Raw genomic sequence first — 16,581 nt, 5'->3', positions numbered from 1 at the left:
AAAACAGGTTAGAAACCAAACGAATGTTAACACATTGACCCCAAAGAACCCACTTACTCCAATTCACTCTCGCAATTGTTTTGCTGGGCAGATCTGTCTCACCCACACATAAAGGTGGGTTGGCCCACTGCTGCTTCCTGGAAATATCAGATTCTTGTTAAGCAGTATCTGGTCTTTGACTCATATGTGGCTTAAATTTCCAGAGATAAACTGCAGTGAATGTCTTTTCGAAGCAGGTATAGGTAAAGTAAAATCCCATGAGAGAAGCTAAAATATAATCTTAAACACTCTAATGAAAGTTAAATTTTAGCTTTTAGATCCACAGCATAGAAGACCAAAGATAATTATTTCTAGTGCTGTATAAGATTAAAGGAGGCAGAGTAGATTCGGAGAAGTAAACAACTAAAAGTTGGGCAAAGATTTGGTATCAGAACATCAAAATGAACCTTTGGGGAACACAATACAGGTACAGTTGTGAGGCACAGCTGCAGGGTTAGTCTCAGGTGTCTTTCAAGTTAGACTGTGTCTCAAGGGAAAAGCTACTCTGCAGGGTGCAATCCAGCCAGAGACAACAGAATCCAAGGTTCAAGGCAACAACTAAACAGCTGGGTTAACAAGAGAAGCCAGGGAGATGACTCTTCAAAGAATAGCTCATGAGAAGTCCTCTTGGTGAGCTAGGTACCAGGCTCTGCAGTTAAGTGTCTGTGCTTCTGCTCCCCCGCCCAGGCTCCACCAGCTAATGAGATGGCATGAAGGCTCCAGGAGCCAGAGTGGACATCTTTACTCCACTGCCCCCACCACCTCCACTGATTTTGACACAGACATTAGCTCCATGTGAGAGGCCAAGCTTCTTTTTCAAGGACTTTTAAAAAATTTTGAGGTGTTGAAAAGGGAAAAAACTAATGAAGCACCTGCCTGTCAAGTCTAGTGATTTGTATTTTTTCAGTGATTTTTTTAAAACAAGAGTTTCAGGGGGATTCAAGATGGCGGACTAGAGGGTGGCTGCGTTTCGTGTTGCTCCAGGACTCAGGACTCAAGAAGAGGAGATATAGAGAGCCTTGGGACCAACTCAAAGCAGCCGGGCGAGAGTCTCCCACTGGGCAGGCGTTCCGGAAGGGGCAGGAGTCCTGGACGGGGCGGTAGCCCCGAAAGCAGGGATCTTTGCAAAGTAGAACTGCCGGCGAGGCGCCCCTCCCCCCCCCGGAGCAGTGATCGCAGACAGCTGGGAGCATTGAAGAGGGGGCTGTTCACCACAGCGCTTGGACTCCGCGCAACCCACCCGCGCCCTGGGAGGCTGCCCAAAGGAGAAGGTGCTCGGTGAGCTGTTTGGACTGAAAGTGACCACCCCTGAACACAGGGGGCTGCCCAGAGGAGAAGGAGAAATACGGGCTCGGCACGTCGCTTGGAACTGGAGCAGCTGCGCCAGGGCTCCGGGCGGCTATCCGGAGGAGCAGCGTGGACTCAGGACTCAAGAAAAGGAGATATTGAGAGACTTGGGACCAACTCAAAGCAGCCGGACATAGACTGGCAGATTGGATCAAAAGAAAGATCCAACAATATGTTGCCTGCAAGAGACTCACCTCGTAGAAAGAGATACCCATAGACTAAAGGTGAAAGGATGGGGGAAAACATATCATGCACATGGACTCAGCAAAAAAGCTGGGGTATCCATCCTCATTTCAGATAAGGTGGACTTCAAGTCAAAACTAGTCAAAAGGGATAAAAAAGGACATTACATACTGCTTAAGGGAACCATAAATCAGCAAGACATAACAATCATAAACATCTATGCCCCAAACAGTGGCTCATCCATGCATGTCAAACAAATCCTTCTCAATTTCAGAAACCAAATAGACCATAACACAATAATACTAGGTGATTTTAACACGCCTCTCTCACCACTGGACAGATCTTCCAAACAAAAATTGAACAAAGAAACCATAGATCTCAATAACACAATCAATAATTTAGACTTAACGGACATTTATAGAATATACCATCCAACCAAGAGCGAATACACTTTCTTCTCAGCAGCACATGGATCCTTCTCTAAAATAGACCATATATTATACCACAAAGCTAATGTAAGCAAATACAAGAAGATAGAGACACTACCTTGTATTCTATCAGATCATAATGGTTTGAAGTTAGAAATAAATGAAAGAGTAAAAAACAGAAGCTACTCCAACACCTGGAGATTAAACAATATGCTATTACATGATGAATGGATAACAGAAGATATTAGGAAGGAAATTAAAAAATTCCTAGAGGTAAATGAGAACAAAGAAACATCATATCAAAATCTTTGGGACACTATGAAAGCAGTACTTAGAGGAAAATTTATTTCATGGAGCGCATTCAATAAAAGAAGTAAAAATCAACAAATAACAACCTAACACTTCAGCTCAAAGCCCTAGAAAAAGAAGAACAGACCAACACCAAAGTAGTAGAAGACAGGAAATAGTTAAACTCAGAGCTGAAATCAACGAAATTGAAACAAAAGAAACTATACAAAAAATTGACAAAATAAATAGTTGGTTCTTTGAAAAAATAAACAAAATTGATAAACCCTTAGCCACTCTAACAAAGAGAAGACGAGAGAAAACCCAAATCACCAAAATTCGGAATGAACAAGGAAATATCACAACAGACACGATTGAAATACAAAACATAATTAGAAGCCATTTTGAAAATCTATATTCTAACCAAATAGAAAATTTCGAAGACATCAACAGGTTTCTAGAGACATATGAATTGCCTAAATTGAACGAGGAGGACATACAAAATTTAAATAGAACAATTTCAAGTAATGAAGTAGAAGAGGTCATCAAAAGCCTACCAACAAAGAAAAGTCCAGGACCAGATGGGTTCTCAGCTGAGTTCTACAAAATCTTTAAAGAAGAGCTCATTCCAATACTTCTCAAAGTATTCCATGAAATAGAAGAGGAGGGTACCCTCCCAAACTCATTCTATGAAACCAATATTACCTTGATACCCAAGCCAGACAGAGATAAATCGAGGAAAGAAAATTTCAGACCGATATCATTAATGAACATTGACGCAAAAATTCTCAATAAAATTTTAGCAAATCGCATACAAAAATATATTAAAAAGATAGTGCACCACGATCAAGTGGGTTTTATCCCAGGGATGCAAGGTTGGTTCAACATCCGGAAATCAATAAATGTAATTCACCATATCAATAGACTTAAAGTCAAGAACCACATGATTATTTCAATAGATGCAGAAAAAGCATTTGATAAAATACAACACCCCTTCATGCTCAAAACACTAGAAAAAATAGGGATAGTGGGACCATTCTTTAACATTGTAAAGGCCATCTATGCTAAGCCCATGGCTAATATCATTCTAAACGGTGAAAAACTGAAAGCATTCCCCCTAAAAACTGGAACAAGACAGGGATGCCCTCTTTCACCACTCCTATTCAATATCGTTCTTGAGACTCTAGCCAGAGCAATTAGACAGACCAAGGACATTAAAGGAATACGAATAGGAAAAGAAGAACTCAAACTATCCCTATTTGCGGATGATATGATTATATACTTAGAGGAACCAGGAAATTCCACCAGAAAACTGTTAGAACTCATAAGTGAATTCAGTAAAGTGGCAGGTTACAAGATCAATGCTCATAAATCCAATGCATTTTTATACATAAGTGAGGAATCCTCAGAAAGAGAAATTATGAAAACTACCCCATTCACCATAGCATCGAAAAAAATAAAATACTTGGGAATCAATCTCACAAAAGAGGTAAAAGACCTCTACAATGAGAACTACAGAACACTAAAGAAAGAAATCGAAGAAAACCTTAGAAGATGGAAAGATCTCCCATGTTCTTGGATAGGCCGAATTAATATTGTCAAAATGGCCATACTACCAAAAGTGCTATACAGATTCAATGCAATCCCAATTAAAATCCCAATGACGTACCTTACAGAAATAGAGCAAGCAATCATGAAATTCATCTGGAAGAATAAGAAACCCAGAATAGCTAAAGCATCCTTCGCAGGAAAAATGAAGCAGGGGGTATCGCAATACCCGAACTTCAACTTTATTACAAAGCAATAGTAACAAAGACGGCATGCTACTGGTACCAAAATAGACAGGTAGATCAATGGTACAGAATAGAGGACACGGACACAAACCCAAATAAATACAACTTTCTAATACTAGACAAAGGCGCCAAAAATATGCAATGGAGAAAAGATAGCCTCTTCAACAAATGGTGCTGGGAGAATTGGAAATCCATATGCAACAGAATGAAACTAAACCCATATCTCTCACCCTGCACAAAACTCAACTCAAAATGGATTAAGGACCTTGGAATCAGACCAGAGACTCTGCAGATTATAGAAGAAAAAGTAGGTCCCGATCTTCAACATGTCGGCCTAGGACCAGACTTCCTCAACAGGACTCCCATAGCACAAGAAATAAAAGCAAGAATCAATAACTGGGATAGATTCAAACTAAAAAGCTTTCTCTCAGCAAAGGAAACTATCAGTAATGTGAAGAAAGAGCCTACAGAGTGGGAGAATATCTTTGCCAATCATACTTCAGATAGAGCACTAATCTCCAGAATCTATAAAGAACTCAAAAAACTCTACACCAAGAATACAAATAATCCAATTGACAAATGGGCTAAGGAAATGAACAGACACTTCACAGAAGAAGATGTACAAGCAATCAATAAACATATGAAAAAATGTTCAACATCTCTAGTAATAAGAGAAATGCAAATCAAAACCACCCTAAGAATCCATCTCACCCCAATTAGAATGGCGATTATCAAAAATACAAGCAACAGGTGTTGGCGAAGATGTGGGGAGAAAGGTACACTCATACATTGCTGGTGGGGCTGCAAATTAGTGCAGCCACTCTGGAAAGCAGTGTGGAGATTCCTTAGAAAACTTGGAATGGACCCTCCATTTGACCCAGCTATCCCACTCCTTGGCCTATACCCAAAGGATCTAAAATCAGCATACTACAGAGATACAGCCACATCAATGTTCATAGCTGCTCAATTCACAATAGCCAGACTATGGAACCAACCTAGATGCCCTTCAATTGACGAGTGGATAAAGAAACTGTGGTATATATACACAATGGAATATTACTCAGCCATAAAGAATGATAAAATTATGGCATTTGCAGGCAAATGGATGAAATTGGAGAATATCATGCTAAGTGAGATAAGCCAATCTCAAAAAGACAAGGGACGAATGATATCGCTAATAAGTGGAGGATGACACATAATGGGGGGGAGGGAAGGGTTAGTGTTAGGGTTAGAGTTAGGGTTAGGGAGGGGGGCAAGTATGGAGGAAGAAAGTACTGTATAGAGGGTAAAGAGGGGTGGGAGAGTGGGGGGAAGGGGAAAAATAACAGAATGAATCAAACAACATTACTGTATGTGGATTTATGATTACACAAATGGTATGCCTTTGCGCCATGTACAAACAGAGAGGCAACATGTATCCCATTTGTTTACAATAAAAAAAAAAAAAAACAAAAAAAAACGAGTTTCTTGTTTTCCTCCCAGTTTTACAAAGGAGGAAACTAAAGTCCAGTAGGCCAATTAAGTACCTCAATTTCCAGAGCTAAGTAGTGATAGAGTCAAGATTCAAAACAAAGCATGTTTCGCCCTAGGGGCCCTGTGGGCTTTCAACCACCTACATAGTCTCTCAGGCCAAGCATTGTGAGTTGGAGCGCTGTCTGTGGTATTCCTTGAGTAAGCTTCAGTCTGTGCCTCAATTCTGAACTGTCTAAATCTAATGACTACAAAACTTCAAATGCCTATTAGTTATGTTGTCATCTTTTGAGAAAGGTAGCTTCAGAAAAATTCCTTATGCATCTATTGCTATGCCCTGTGCATGTTATCTTGGGTCTGCAGCCTTGCCATAACAATGTCAAGGGACAACCAAATCAGTTTCCCAAATTTTTAAGTACATGTGTATTACCTGAGACTCTACCATGATAAGCAAACAAGTGACAATTATATCAGTGTTGTTGAAATATTTGTGCATGAGGAATCTTGTTAACATGCAAATTCGGACTCAGTAGTTAAGGGTGGGGCCTGAGATTCTGCATGTGTAATCCACTTCTAGGTGATACCAGATCACATTTTGAGTAACAGTTATCTATACTACTGGATTATGAGTAAGTAAGATAAAGAACTCTGACCATGTTGGATGGTTCCTAGTTAACCCAATCAAGCCACCATTTTTTATTAGTTTGGCTATAACATACAGATAAAAGGATTCAGACAGCGATAAAATAAGAAACAGAAAATGAACCAATTCTAATTGAGCAGTTAAAACAGAGAGTAAAGTATATATGATGCTCAAGTGCTGGGGGCTGAGGGAGGAAGCCACGGGACAGGAGAGATTCGAAAGGGAAGGGTAAAAGAGAAGAGAGAGGGCAAACAATAGGTGATTCATCTTGCCTCTGTTTTCCTGCCTGGGCAATTAATGATATTGTGGCACATTTCTCAGGCACCAATATAAAGAGCATAAACAAATGAGCAAGCTACAAATTTAATTTATACTAGACAAATTTAATTTATACTAGAAAAAATTTTCTCTAATGATGTTATACTTCATGTTTTAAAATATAGCTTACAAGATTTAAGGCCTTGCTGCTGTGATAATAAGTGGATGTGATACTGGCACTATTTCTGGTTTTACAAAATGAAACTTGCCATGCTATTTTATTAAAATGTGTCTGCATTATTCAAAAACCAATAATTTAATTGATAATGTTGATCTTAATTTTATTGTAAAACTTGTTTTCTTGGTTTGCTTTGTGGAGAAAATATCTAATATTGCCCCTGCACAAGGAAGAGGTGGACCTTGAATCCTAAAATCAACATTATAGCTGAAAAGCACTTTGTCATCATTAAGTAACTTGCTTATATACTTTCTGATTCACTAGACTTGAGTATTTTCTAAAGCATGAAGCAACTCTCAGCAGATCTTGCAAGATTAACTTAGTGCTGAGAAAAGTTGTGCAAATAATAACCAGACTCAGATAAGTGAAGGGCAAATAAGAAATGAGTGGCAAGAAGAGTTTAGAACATTTGGGTTTTGGGGAGTTTAGAAGATGATAAAGGAAGAGACGCATCCAGGAAACTGAGAAGGAGCAACAGAGGCAGGAGGGAACCCAGACAGGTGTTGGAGCTGCAGAAGTCAGAAAGAATTCCAAGAAAATGCAGAGTGGGATCAATAGTCTTATGCTCCCCAAAAGTCAAGTTTTTTTTGTTTTGTTTTGTTTTCTGTGCTGGAGTTTAAACCCAGGGCCTTGTGCTTCCAAGGCAAGCACTCTACCAACTGAGCTATATCCTCAGCCCCGAAAGGCAAGTTAAATGAATTTATCCAGCAGAGCAGACATTTCTGACCTAACAAAATACTTTATAATGAAAAGTTATTTAACTGTTTTTGAGGCTGAGCAGCATAGAGCTGGCTGTGATGAGACCCCATGGCAGATGTCAGGAGCATGTACAGGAGGAAGGATTCATATTTTGCTAGAGGAAGCCAGAGAGTCAGGGGTTGGGCTCAGGCTTTTATAACAACTTGTTCTTTCAAGAAATCACTCCAATAGGAAAGACAGTAGAATGTTCATATATGAATACATGACAATGTAACTCCACATCATGTACAACCACAAGAATGGAATCCTAATTAGAATGAGGTATACTCCATGTATGGATAATATGTCAAAGTACACTCTGCTGTCATGTATATCTAAAAAGAATGAATAAAAAATTTTAAAAACCACTCCAGGAAACAAGTGTACCCTTTCAATGACCTAAAACCTGCCCACTAGCCTTCCTTAAAGGTTCCAAACTCAAACACATAGATACCTGAGGGGAAAACCACATCCATACTACAGCAGTGGGTGTGCACAATCGATTATCAAGGAGGCAGAAACCAGGCTTGAAAATTGGTACTCTCCACAGTTTTGACAGCATCTGTTTCTCATATGTAACTTTGTCACATATGATATTCTTAAATAGTTTGATCTCTCACAATTTAAAAGTGAGAAGGCAGTGTCTTCTTATAGTTTATTATTATTATTATTATTATTATTATTATTACAGTACTACACATAAAACCAGGATCTCACATATCCTAGGCAAGCACTCTAACACTTAGCTACATTCCCCAGTCCTTTTTTATTTTGAGACAGGATCTTGCTAAGTTGCTTAGGGCCTTGCTAAGTTACTGAGGCTGACTTTGAACTTGGAATCCTCCTGTCTCAGCATCCTAAGTCCCTGGGATTACAGGTGTACACCTCTGCACCTGGAAATCTTTTTTTGAAAGATGCATTTGTATTCACTTTTCTGTGAACTATTCATTTTGTATTGGGCTTTTAGTTGTTTTTTTTTTTTTTTAATTGGTTTATGAGCTCTTAATTGGGAGAAACACCACCCACCTCCAGGTACTGGGGATTGAACCCAGAAGCACTCTACCACTGAGCTACATCCCCAGCCCTTTAAAAAAATTATTTTTTAAACTTTGAGGCAGGGTCTTACTAAGTTGCTGAGGTTGACCTTAAACTTTAAATACTCCTGCCTTGGCCTCCCAAGTAACTGGGAGTACAGGTATATGCCACTATTCCTGGCGAGAAATAACTCTTTACCTGTGAATTGACTTGCAAATATTTTCCCAACTCATTATTTTTCAATTATTTTCCTTTATGGCTTCTTGGCTTTCTATCATTGTTTTAGAAAGGCCTTCTGCTCTGAATGGAATGTTCAAAGCTATGACTTCAATATTCTTAGGTGACTTCAAGTACTAAAGTTTGTTAAAGAGAAACTTACTCTGACATTGAGTAAGGGTAGTAAGGAAGACCTTGTTTAAGGGACTAATGTAAGAGGATTCTTCAGTAAAAAAGATTGAGCAAGATTAAGCTCAATTCCAAATGCAGAAGAATGGAGATTTATGAGTAATCTTGGAGGAGGGGGTGTCAATGAACAAAAAAATTAATAAGAGAAGATATCAAGGCTAGAGAAAATTGTTGCTAAACTTACCTACCAGGATTCTTGCTGAAGGCAAGCCAGGGTGGTTAGATATCACCTGGGGAATGGAGAAGGGAATTTGACCAGCTATTGAGGGTGATCAGATATAAAGGATGAGAGATTCTGGCTAAATTGACTTAGTAGGATTCTTGCCCAAATTAAGTAATATAAAAATGCTCACAAAAGTTCAAAGTTCAAGACCTAGTTGAGTGCAGGTAGCCGTCCATGGCTTGTATGACACGAAGCGTAGTTGAGTCATTAACCAGGAGGATCTGGCCTCAGGAATTCACAACTCCTAAGACTGTTCAAGAACATCTGAGTCATGTGGTTATCCTTGGCTGGCTCACTACCGAAATTCAAATACAAGTACTGGATGTGGGAGTGACCCGCTAGAGCCAAATGGCTTGCTTACCTCCACCCCACATCCTGTTTTTCATGAAAAAGCTTCTACCCATCACTTTTGATCTGTACCAATATAAATAAAGCAAGCGCGGGCTCCTTCCTTTGTTAGAACCAGACCCTTCTGGAGGGCGCAATCGGTCATGCCCCTCCTCTTAAGATAATTCTGTCTTCTGTTGTTATTTTTGATAAATAAATTTTATAGCTTTTATTTCACAGCCAGCCCCTCCCTCCAACAGGAACCCTTGCCCTCGCCCATGTAGAACATGTGGCAAGAATTGAGAGAATGGTGTAGTGGAACCTGCCTGAAGTCTGATCAAGGAGAGCGTTCTTTGTCAGTGTTCCTGTGAAGGTAGACGTCTCTAGAGATAATGCCCTGTCACTGATAGGTAGGACAGGAACCATCCACAATGATAATTCATTAGAGTTACTCAGAAAAACTGGGAAGACTTAGGAAGAACAAAGAATTTGTGAAAGCACCCGGAAACCACTCTGGACGCGGGAACTCACGCGAGAGATTTTATTAAGCAGACAGGCGGAATGTCTGCCCACGGGGTGAGAGAGAGAGAGAGAAAATGAGAGCGAGAGTGAGAGTGAGTGAGAGAGAGAATGGCGGGGAACTATTCTTAAGTAGTGGGATTTCATGGGCTAATAACAATGGACCAGAGGCTGGCAAGGAGGTTCACAGGCTAACAATCTGGACCAATGACTTCTAAGAATGTTCGCAGGCTGACAATTTGGGTTGTAAACTGGTGTATGTGGGAGGGCAGAATACTGGCAGCAGCAAAATAGCAGATCTGATGCCAATATTCCTCCCTTTTTGTTTTTATAGATACTGGGGGTGGGACAATGGTCTTTCTTCTGTAGCTTCTTCCTGCTGGTTAGGGGTGAAGAGTCTCATTCCTGTTTAAAAAAAAAAAAAAGGGGATTAGGATTAGGTGGGAGCAGAGTTTTTAGAGCCAGAGGTGTCAATAGTGAATCACAGGTCTCAGCTTTGGGTGTTAGGGGCTGGTAGTCCTGAAGGAGAAGCAGTTGATTGACCAATTGGGTGGTGAACTTGTGTATCTGATCTTGTAGGAACTTCTGTAGGCAATTTAGCAGGCATGGTCCCATTTAGGAAGATCTGTGGACCTTAAAACGACCAAAAATTTCTGACTCTGGCAGTTTCTCTTCATAGTTATCAGGCACTCCTGCCTAAGAATCTCTTTTGTAGCCTCCAATCTTACTTATTCTTGGGGATAACGCATATGCAGGTCTTAACTTCCAATAAGGAACTATTGTCTTTCTTTTTAAACCCAGTTATGGCTGGATTTTGGATATAATGGGTTTTGCTGGATGTTCAAGATCAAGCTGGTCAAATTGACCTTGTTCCTGTCTGTTGTTAAGGGTCAGCTGCGTTCCCACAGGGGTTACTCGTGGAGAACTTGAGAGCAACTTCTTAGCTCCTTTAGTGTCATTTGCTAAGAAGGGTCTATTTGATAAGGTGGCTTCCTTTGGATGTATCAGGGATGTCTCCCTTTTTCAAAGACCCTTCTCTTTGCAGCAGGTGCACTGATTAGTTTTTCATCCTCTAGTGGTCTCATCAATCTCCCTGATTGGAAGGTCATGTGGCCCAGAGTTGCAAAGTTCCTTAGAGAAGCTCTCCCTTTCCCTGGATTCAGGTTGACTCAGAAGGCAAAAGCCAAATACTGGTTTTCTTGGCCCTTTTGTGTTTTAATCCCAATCTCTAAGTTTGATTTTAAACATCCAGCAAACTAGTCTCACCAGTCATAAAGTAAGAGTACTGGACTTTAATGTTTATGACTTTACAGTTATTTACCCCCTTTTATTTAATTGGGGTCTATATTATCTTATTTGTCCCATAGGTGATGGCTTATTATCTCAAATTAATTTAGGTCATTTGTTCTTGAAGCAGTACTTTTGTAAAATATTAATCAGGCAACAGTCATAGAGTTTACAAGGAATATACAAAATGGAATTAACAACGGTAAAACATTTAGTTTGTATAATAGCTATCTTGAATTTTGGCTGAGCTATACATTATATCCCCTGTTTGAGATCACAGTAATTTTACAACAAAAATAATCTTTTGACTATAACTTTAAATAAGCTGAAGTCTGGCTTTTTGGAGCCATTCTAACATGCAGTAAGGTGAGAGGCAGAGCTTTATCTCAGGTAAGGCAGGGCCTTCACAAATATTAGGTAAAGTGTTCTAATTCTGATGTTGATCATTGCTTCTCTCTTAAATGTCATTTTAAGAAGTTTACATATATTGTTTCCTGAGTCTATGTGAATATTAGTTAACACAATGACATTACATCCAAAACATAAATCAAGGAAAGGCTGAGAGAGCTTTTAACTTTCCATTTGTGTGGCAAAGTGGCAAAATGCTTTCATGTTTCAGGATATTAACCTTTAAACAAATCAGACTCTAACAGATTCTGTTATAGAACATTAAATGATATATCTAACTTATATTGGGGTCAGACTCTGTTACAATAGAAAATGAGCCTGCAAGGTTTGAGCTCTGGAGTCAATTGGAGTGGCCGAATGTTTTTGAGGAGACCGCTAAGGGGGTGGGGGGTCGCAGAGAATTTTAGATTGGGCAGAGCCCATAGCTAAGAGTTCTCAGAAGCCTGGAGAAGGGAAACAGGAGAGGAAGGGATGTCCCCACAACCTCTCTGATTTCCCACATAGGAGCAGACTATCAGTGAGGGTCATCACCATCTCTCACAGGTCTGTGGCCAGAGCCAAGGGAGACCCTGACCCAATACTGGGGTTTCCATAGAAAGAGAGAGACAGAGAGAGTCAGGGTCACCGTAGAAGAGCTCTGAGGACTCACTGCCAGTAGAGGGAAGGCTGTCTAGAGTCGAATTCTGTGGAGGGTGAGGAGGACAGCAAGGCAAGAGGCAGAAACACCTTATGGTGGATATTGGCCAGGGAGGAGAGAGCATGGTCAAGGCGGCTCGGATCCCCATGAGAGGAAAGCCAGCAGGCAATGACTGTGGATCCCATCCCAGGTTTCATCACAGAAAGATTTTACTACCCAGAAACATTTTCTTCTCCTTTCTACTAAATATATTTTTGTACCTAGAACCTTTCATTTTTCTTTCCTATATGTTGACCCCTTTTTGTTCACATTCTGAAACAACTCTTATGAAATTTCTGAATTTAAGAAAAAAAAAAAAACGAATCCTAGAAGAAAAAATTATAATGGCCATTGAGTATTTTATTAAAATAGCTTGAGAGTGCAAGAAAGAGAAAGGCAGAGAGAGGGAGGGAGGGAGGGAGGGAGAGAGAGAGAGAGAGAGAGAGAGAGAGAGAGAGAGAGAGAGAGAGAGAGAGAGAAAGTTCACGTTTGCAGGAAGAGCAAAGATTGCAAGAAAGAAAACTTGAATGTAGGGAAATCTCTTTCCATTTCCCTGAGTGCTCTCAGAAATTAAAAATGTTGGGATCTAAAGTGCCATTTGGTTTGAGGTCCCAGGTGAGGCAGAGGGACTCTTAAATTAACTAAGAGGTAACCTGGGGGGTATGGATGGGGATTGAGAGTGACCTGCCCATTGTGAGAGAGGAATTGGTGAATACAGAGGAGAGGCGTCCCTTGGCCCCCAGGGAGTCACCTGGCGAAGGACGAGTTATCCAGGGAGTCGACACTACCACTAGTAAGCATCAATGTTAAGCCTGTAGGGGTACCTGGATGTCCTGTGCCAGGGCTTTCATAGAGATAAAAATGTTGTAGGCAGAACCAGGACCCGAGTAGGTCTCCCAAGAGTCAGTCCTCCTAGGAAAACATCCCCCATCAGTCCAGAGCTTTCCCACCTCTCAGGAAAGATTCCCCGATCAGCCCAGAGCTCTGCCCCGAGCAATCAGTATGGGGATTCCATCCTTGTCGTCGTTGCAGGAAGGTGGCTATGAGCTCCCCCGACCCACGGAGAGCCTCTGAGGTGCCTGACGCTCAATGGTCGCTTCCCATGTAACCAAAGCCAGGGGAGAAGCCACTTACCAAATGAGGTCGGTGTCTGGGTGTGGAGGAGAGCGTCCAGGTGAATGGAAAGCGAGACCAGCATCTGAGCAGCGGCATCTGGGGAGACAGATGGGATTCTACCTGCCTAATGGTGGCAGAAGAGCCCATCCAAGTCATGGCACCAATGAAAGCACCCAGAAACCACTCTGGACATGGGAACTCATGCAAGAGATTTTATTAAGTGGACAGGCAGAGTGCACACAGAGTGAGAGAGAGAGAGAGTGTGTGAGTGAGAGAGAGAGAGAGAGAGAGAGAGAGAGAGAGAGAGAGAGAGAAAGCAAGTGAGATCGAGGAGGAGGAAAGAGAGAGAGAGAGAGAGAAAGCAAGTGAGATCGAGGAGGAGGAAGAGAGAGAGAGAGAGAGAGAGAGAGAGAGAGAGAGAGAGAGAGAGAGAAAGCAAGTGAGATCGAGGAGGAGGAAAGAGAGAGAGAGTGAATGGCGGGGGATCTATTCTTGAGTAGTGAAATTTCAAAGGCTAAAAACAATAGACCAATGGCTGACAAGGAGGTTTGCGGGCTGACGAGACCAGTGGCTGGCTGGGATGTTCTCAGACTGATGATCTGGGTTGTAAAATGGTATGGGGCGGGGCAGAATACTGGGGGCAGCAAAATAGCAGATCTGATGGCAATAATTTGCAGATAAGGGAAGTAACCAGAAGAGGAGGTTTGCAAAAAAGAGTCATAGAGAACGGGAGAGCTTGACCTGAGCTTGAAAAAGAATGACCTTTTACATAAGAGTAATGGCAATGAGTGAAAAGGACATGAACCCCTCTTCCCAACTCCGAAATTCAGAGAAAAGGTAAAACTGGATGAAGACTTGATAAGGCAGAGAATTAGTACATCATGAAAGAGACCTTAAAGAGGTTGGTGTAGAAAAAGTTGCAGATCAGTGAGAGAAAGGATCAGGGAGGACAAGTAGAATCAAGGCAGAGTCTAGGGAGCAATTCTAGGAATCAGAAGGTGGTCTCTCCGTTTTGGGCGATGATTAGGGATATCTGAAATCCTTATTCAGCTGTAGGAATGGTAAAACAATCTGGCCCCAGCAGGCTCATGGAGTGCCAGTGACCTGAGCCTTAGCTGATTGTTGTCAGAGAAAGGCATCATCTAAGGAGCAGAGACATCTGCTTCCAAAGAGTTAGCTTTGGCCTCCATCATGATTCTCAGGGAAAGTTCTGGATTCAAAAGTGCTAGTTTTGTGCATGCTCAAGCAAGCAAACAGAGGCCTGGTCACTGTATGGAGGGTCTGGATGCTGCCACATGGTTGTTTGAGTTTAGGTTGATTCAGACAGAAGCCAAGCTGCTTGGATGTCCTGCTGCACAAAAGCAGTGCCCATGGGCTCTTGGTTGACACTGCAGTTATCTCTCATTCATCCTCACTTCTGTCCATCCATCCATCTGCCCATATGTCCTGACACTCTGTCATTCACCTTAATCTAATTATCTCTATTTAAAACCTGTTATTCTTTAAATTGCTGAGTCGAAGTTCCTTAAACATTGTCTAAATCTTTTAGTGAATTCATATTGGCCTTCTGTGATTCCATTTTGGCAAAATTAAATCTAAATAGAATCCCGGAAAGTTTCTCCAATTCTGTTTCAAAAGAATACTCAAAAAAGCACTGGACCTGGTGGCTTACATGGCTCAAGAAGCTGAGGCAGGAGGATCACAAGTTCTAAACCAGCCTAAAAAATTTAGTGAGACCCTGTCTCTAGGTAAAAAATAAAAAGGACTGGAATGTGGCCCAATGATTAAGCACCTCTGAGTTCAATCCCTGGTACAACAAAACAAAACAAAACAAAACAAAAAACCTCAAAAACAGGCAACTTAAATCCTGTACCAGTTTTTGATTTTCAAGAATTTTTTAAAAATTTTGTTTTAGTCATACTTGACAGTAGAATGTAATTTGACATGTTACACATACATAGAGTCTAACTTCCCATTCTTGTGGTTGCACATGATGTGGAGTTGCACTGGTTGTGTACTAATACATGAACATAGGAAAGTCACGTCCAACTTACTCATTCTGTCTTTCCTATTCCCTCCCCTTCATTCTTCTTTATGGTTGAGTAATATTCCATTGGGGATATATAATACATTTTCTTAATCCATTCATCTATTGAAGGTCATAGTTTAGCTATTGTGAATTGAACTGCTATAAACACTGATGTGGCTGTGTCACTGTAGTATTCTGATTTTAAGCCCTTTGGGTATAAACTGAGGAGAGGGATAGCTGGGTCAAATGGTGGTTTCATTCCAAGTTTTCTGAGGAACCTCCATAATGCTTTCCTGTTCTACGAGTTTGCAGTCCTACCAGCAATGTATGAGGGAACTGTTTTCCCCACCTTCTCACCAACAGTTATTGTGACTTGTATTTTTGATAATTGCCATTCTGACTGGAGTGAGATGAAATCTCAGTGTAGTTTTAATTTACATTCCTCTGATAGAGATGCTGAATGCTTTCTCACATATTTTTTGACCATTTGTATGTCTTCTGTGAAGTGTCTGTTCAGTTCCTTCACCCAATTATTGATTGGGTTATTTGGATGCTTTTTTGGTGTTAAGTTTTTTGAGTTCTTTATATATTCTGGAAATTAATGCTCTATCTGAGGTGCAGGTGGCAAAGATTTTGTCCCATTCTGTATTCTTTCTTCATGTTCTTGATTTTTTTCCTTTGCTGTGAAGAAGCTTTTTAATTTGATACCACTCCATTTATTGATTCTTGATTTCTTGTGCTTTAGGAGTCATATTGAGGAATATGTTTCTTAAGCTGACAAGATGAAGAGTTAGTTCTACTTTTTCTTTTAGTAGGCACAGGGTCTCTTGTCTAATGCCTAAGTTCTTAATCCACTTTGACTTGAGTTTTGTTCAGGGTGAGAGATACGGGTTTAATTTCATTTTGCTGCATATGGATTGCCAGTTTTCCCAGGACTATTTATGGAAGAAGCTCTCATTTTTCCAATGTATGTTATTGGCACCTTTGTCTAATATGAAGTAACTCTGTTTATGTAGGTTTGTCTGTGTTTTCTTTTCTGTACCACTGGCCTACATGTCCGTTTTGGTGCCAATACCATGACATTTTTATTATTATAGTTCTGTAGTATAACTTAAGGTCTGAGAGTGTGATGCT

The sequence above is a fragment of the Sciurus vulgaris genome, assembly GCF_902686455.1.
Source record: "Sciurus vulgaris genome assembly, chromosome: 7".
NCBI lineage: Eukaryota > Metazoa > Chordata > Mammalia > Rodentia > Sciuridae > Sciurus > Sciurus vulgaris.
This window is presented reverse-complemented; position numbering follows the sequence as displayed.